Below are 6,229 nucleotides of genomic sequence, written 5' to 3' on the forward strand. Positions count from 1 at the left end.
GGCTACATGCACACAAACCATTTAAACGGACACTCATTTTTTTTTAATGGCCATTTTGCATCTGTGTGCGCATCCATTTACTGGAATGCATCCATGAAAAATGGATGCATTTGATTGGCAATTATTTCTAGACCCACCCTTCTGAGAACACCCACAGGATGGTAGACCCCCAGCTAAAAGAATGTCCCCCATAGTGTAGAGTTTAAACCCCTAAATGGCCATATAGTGTGTACCCGTTTTTAACGGCCGTTAAACTGGTGCACTTCTGTCAATCGGATGTTAAAAAACGGTCCCATTGATGTTAATGGGGCCTGTCTGGCCGTGGACATGCCCTTTTTTTTGACAGGCGCTATCTACTGGCCGTTAAAAGAACGCTATGTGAATAGCCCCATAGACTTTTATTGGTGCTAAAAATGGCCGTGGGGGTGGGAAGATGGAGGCATTATATATGCAGAATTTGGGGGGGTATTATAACTAGAGATGAGCGAATTTCATATTTTAAAATTTGTTCACACTTTGGTGGTAAAAGGTGAATGGTGTTATGGATTCTGTTACCATGGACCATAACGCAATTCCATGACAGAATGCTTTAAGAGGCATTCTGTTATTCATTCCGTCATAATAGTCTATGGGCTGCAAAAAACTGATCCATCCCATTTCCGTTATGCAGGGGAGTCCTCTAGAGGCATTCTGTTATGCATTCATTCATAGAATTGCGTTTATGGTCCATAGTAACGGAATCCATAACGCAACTCACCTTTTACCAAGAAACTAAGTGTGAACGATTTTCATAAGTGGAAATTCGCTCATCTCTAAATGGAACTACTGGGGTCATTATATTCTGAGCGCACTGTAAAAATACAATGAAATTAATCTATTTTTAACGGCTGTTAAAAAATGGTTGCAAAACGGCAATTAAAAACTCATAAATGGCCAGAAAATGGATGAACACTAATAGCCAAGAAAAACTGACAGTAAAAAAGAGCATTAGTATTGAACACAATTTGTGAATATTAGATGTAAGTTTTATAAAAAAGGTGAATGGTTTTTTTTTTTTTTGTATATAAATTTTTTAAAGTCTCAACGTATTTTACCTGCTGTCCTGGCTTTTGACCCTCGTTGCTGTACTCGGCTATCTCTGGAGCTCCCATAGAAATTAATGGGGCCGCCACACATGCCTGACCGGCTGCAACTGTTCTTGTGACCGGTGTGGGTCCCACAGTTAGGACCCCCCCTTCCTGATCTAATAGCGATCCCCTTATTCTGCAGACAGGGGAAAACTTAATGTAACTGGAATATCCCTTTTGAGGCTGCCTGCACACGTTGCAAATTTTATTTGCAGAAACACCACAGCATAATACAGTAACAGAGAAGTGAATTGGACAAATCTCGTGTACACGTTGCATTTTCTTCCATGTGGAAATTGACTAGCCATGTGGATTTAGAAATCTCCAGCATGTATGTTGTGTGTAGCTTTTACAATGTAAAAGGAGAGATCTGTGGAAAATCCACAACAGCAACTTGGATTTGGTATGGAAATGCACAGAAATCCGCACCCATGTGCAGGTACCCTTATATTTGCAACAGTACTACAGAGAGCTGGTGACCGGTGGAGACTGTTGGGTGGTCACCAGCTCTCTGTGGTATGGCATCTAATAATACACAGGGCCTTAGAACACTAAGGCCCCTTTCACACGGGCGAGTATTCCGTGCGGATGCGATGAGCGAGTTGAACGCATTGCACCCTCACTGAATCCTGACCCATTCATTTCTATGGGGCGGTTCACATGAGTGGTGATTTTCATGCATCACTTGTGCGTTGCGTGAAAAGCGCAGCATGCTCTATTTTGTGCGTTTTTCACATAACGCAGGCCCCATAGAAATGAATGGGGTTGCCTGAAAATCGCAAGCATCCGTAAGCAAGTGCGGATGCGGTGCGATTTTCACGCATGGTTGCTAGGAGACGATCGGGACGGAGAACATGGTTATAAGGGAAAATAATAGCATTCTGAATATAGAATGCATAGTAAAATAGCGCTGGAAGGGTTAAAAAAAAAATTAAAAATAATTTCTCACCTTAATCCACTTGATTGCGGAGCCGTCATCTCTTCTGACTTCTTTCTTTGCTGTGTGCAGCAACAGGACCTGTGGTGACGTCACTCCGGTCATCACATGATCTTTTACCATGGTGATGGATCATGTGATTGACCATGTGAACACCGATCCCAAGCCCGAACTTCTGTGAAGAAGTTTGGGTACCAAACATGCCGATTTTTCTCACGTGAGTGCAAAACGCATTACAATGTTTTGCACTCGCGTGGAAAAATCGCGCATGTTCCCGCACCGCCCGTCTGAAAGAGGCCTAAAGGTGGGGGTGACCTGAATGGCTTTCCTTTCAGTGAGAGAGGAGCATGCAAACCTCTGTACTGTCCACATGCTGAGGGCCGGAGAGTGAAGGTAGGTCCTTTCATAGTACAGTCCTGATCAAAAGTTTAAGACCACTTAAAAAATTGCAAAAAAATCATATTTTACATTGTTGGATCTTAACAAGGTTCCAAGTAGAGCTTCAACATGCAACAAGAAGAAAGGAGAGTGAGACCAAACATTTTTTGAGCATTCAATTAATTGAAAATAACAATTAAACAGGCTGTTTTTCAGCTGATCCAAATTTTAGGACCACATGCCTTTTAAAAGGCCAAATCTGTGCAAAGATGTGGATTCATTGTCATTTTCTGTCAGGTAGTCACACGTTGTGATGGCAAAGGCAAAAAAACTCCCTTTTTGAACATGGTCGGGTTGTTGAACTGCATAAGCAGGGTCTCTCACAGCGCGACATCGCTGCTGAGGTGGGGCGCAGTAAGACATCTGCACTGAGCCGGAGGATCCAATTGGCTGTCCGTCAAGACACTGGACTATCCTCAACCCAAATTAAGGCCCTTACTGGTGCTGACTGCAGCCCCATAACAATCAGACGGCATCTGAGACTGAAGGGCTTCAAAAACGAAAAATGTCTTCAAAGACCGTCTCACAGAACTGCTCGTTTGGACTTTGCAAGAGAGCACCAAACATGGGACATTCAAAGGTGGAAGAAAGTTTTATTCTCTGATAAGAATATTTTTTACCTTGATGGTTTCCAACATTACTGGCATGACTAGCAGATGCCACCTGAGATGTTTTCTACGTGCCACAGTGGAGGGGGTGCCATAATGGTCTGGGGTGCTTTTTCCTTCAGTGGAACAATGGAGCTTCAGGAAGTGCAGGGGCGTCAAACGGCCGCTGGCTATGTCCAGATGTTGCAGAGAGCATTCCTCATGACTGAGGGCCCTCGTCTGTGGTAACAACTGGGTTTTTCAACAGGACAACGCTACAGTACACAATGCCCGGCGATTTAATGGCGCTTTTTGAAAGGCTGGAGAGCAGCCAATCAACAAGCGTTTAACTCGTGTGCCCTTAGAAGCAATCACAGCCATGCCTACTAATGGCATGGCTGTGATTGGCCAGTGCAGCATGTGACCCAGCCTCTATATAAGCTGGAGTCACGTAGCGCTGCATGTCACTCTGCTCTTACTAGTGTAGGGATAGGATGCTGCTGCTGTGAGGGAGAGAATAGGAAAGAATCTCTTATCAGAAGTGCTTGTTAACTCAGCGATCTACAGTGATTTTGTTTTGTGGGTGCAGTGCACCATTTTTTTTTAATCCTGCCCAGTGACACAGAAAAAGAACTTTTATCCGTTTATTAGTTGGGCGTCGTGGCCATTTTGTGCAAGTTCAGTGCACCAGCACAGCATATGTGCATTTACTGCACATATGAATGCAGGTTTAAATACTGCAGTTATATTCAGTTATACACACATTTTTTGCAAGACCCTACAGCTGGGGCCTTTGCTGCATTTGGCACAGTGAAATACACAATTTAAATACTGCAATTACCGTATTTTTCGCCCCATAAGACGCACTTTTTCTCCCCCCAAAATGGGGGGGAAAATGCCCCTGCGTCTTATGGGGCAAATGCTGGCAGTTTTACATCGCTGGCTGCGATGTATGTGAGAGTGGGAGGAGGAGCTGGGGGCCGGCAATAGCGGCGGGGCGGTGCAGTCAGTGTACTATAGCCCCGCCGCTCCGGTATACTAATATAAAATGTTTTATTCAATTAATAGTTCTTACACATGCCCCCTCACTCCTAATAGTACCTTACATCCTAACAGCTTCAGTAGAATGCAGGGCGGGCGGCAGCGTAACTCCCTGATGTCACGTGCCTGCGCCGCCTACTTTATGAATGAAACAGGCGGCGCAGGCAAGTGACGTCAGTGAGTGACGCGCCGGCCGCCCGGCCTGCCTGCCTGGGTTGTACTGAAGCGGTTAGGATGTACAGTACTATTAGGAGTTGGGGGGCATGTGTAATAACTTTTTAATTGAATAAGACATTTTATATTTGTATACTGGAGCGGCGGGGGTCTGTGGATGACATTTTTATGGGAGACATCTGTGGATGGCACAGTTATGGGCTGAGGGGGGTCTGTGGATGGCACTGTTATGGGTTGGGGGGTCTGTGGATGGCACATATATAACAGTGCCACCCACAGATTCCCCCTGTAACAGTGCCAGCCACAGATCCCCCTGTAACAGTGCAAGCCACAGATCCCCCCCCATAACAGTGTCCTCCACAGATCCCCCAATAACAGTGTCCGTCATCCACAGATCCCCCCATAACAGTGTCCGTCATCCACAGATCCCCCCATAACAGTGTCCGTCATCCACAGATCCCCCCCATAACAGTGTCCGTCATCCACAGATCCCCCCATAACAGTGTCAGTCATCCACAGATCCCCCCCATAACAGTGTCCGTCATCCACAGATCCCCCCCATAACAGTGTCCGTCATCCACAGATCCCCCATAACAGTGTCCGTCATCCACAGATCCCCAGTAATAGTGCCATCCACAGACCACCATTAGTTCCAAACCCACCAAAAGCACACCTTTTGGTTAAAAAAAATTTTTTTCTTATTTTCCTCCCCAAACACCTAGGTGCGTCTTATGGGCCGGTGCGTCTTACAGGACAAAAATACAGTATATACTGGGTTTAAAAAAAAAACACCCATTTTGTTCAAGATAATACATTTGCGGCCTTTGTTGCATTTGTGACAGTCAAATACAAACTTTAAATACTGCTGTTATTCTAGTTTTAAAAAAACACCAGTTTTTTTGCAAGACCCTACATCTGGGGCCTTTGCTGCATTTGTCAGTCAAATACTAGAGTTAGATACTTCTGTTATATTCATTTTTTTTTTTTAAAACACCCATTTTGTGCAAGACACTACATTTAGGGCCTTTGCTGTATTTGTCACAGTCAAATACAACCAGTCAATACTGCAGTTACATTGTTGGTTGACAAATTAAAACATTTTGGGACCGTGAAGTAATTGTATAACATTCGCCTGTCACTGTTGTGTGACCTCAAGAAATGTTTCCTCTTTATGACACCGGCACTGCCTTACTCTCAGTGAACTTAATTGTTGACTATTGGTGGTTACATTGTCGCCTGACATAAACCATCTGTTAGTTTGGTGGGTGAAAGCAAAGAATGAGGAGAGCGTCAAATAAAGGACGTGGTACTGCTGGTGGAGCTCCTGTTGCAGGGAGAGGACGTGGTCGAACTGTGCCAGCTACACCCACAAGTGAAACACCTTCCTCAGGTGCAAGTAGGCGACATAACCTTCAGCGTTATTTGGTAGGGCTGAATGTGGCTCTACGAATGGTGAGGCCAGAACAAGTACAGGCGATTAGTAGATTGGGTTGCTGACAGTGCCTCCAGTTCCTTCACATTGTCTCCCACCCAGTCTCCTGCTGAAAGATCAGAGTTGGCACCAGCAGCCCATGTCCATCAGTCCTTCACCTCACCACCTTGCAAATCAGCCAAGCAGTCTGAGCCCCAAGTCATGCAGCAGTCGCTTCTGCTTTTTGATGACTCTGCTAGCAGGGTTTCCCAGGGTCATCCACATAGCCCTTCCCCAGAAGTGGAAGAGATTGAGTGCACCGATGCCCAACCACTTATGTTTCAAGATGAGTACATGGGAGGACCACCGCAGCATGTCTCGGATGATGACGAAAGGTGCCAACTGCTGTGGCTTTCTGCAGTGTGCAGACTGACAAGGAGGGCAGGGGTGAAGACTGGGTGGAAGATGATGTGGAGGACGATGAGGTCCTCGACCCCACATGAAATCAAGGTCA

This window comes from Bufo bufo, chromosome 4, assembly GCF_905171765.1.
Source record: "Bufo bufo chromosome 4, aBufBuf1.1, whole genome shotgun sequence".
Lineage (NCBI taxonomy): Eukaryota > Metazoa > Chordata > Amphibia > Anura > Bufonidae > Bufo > Bufo bufo.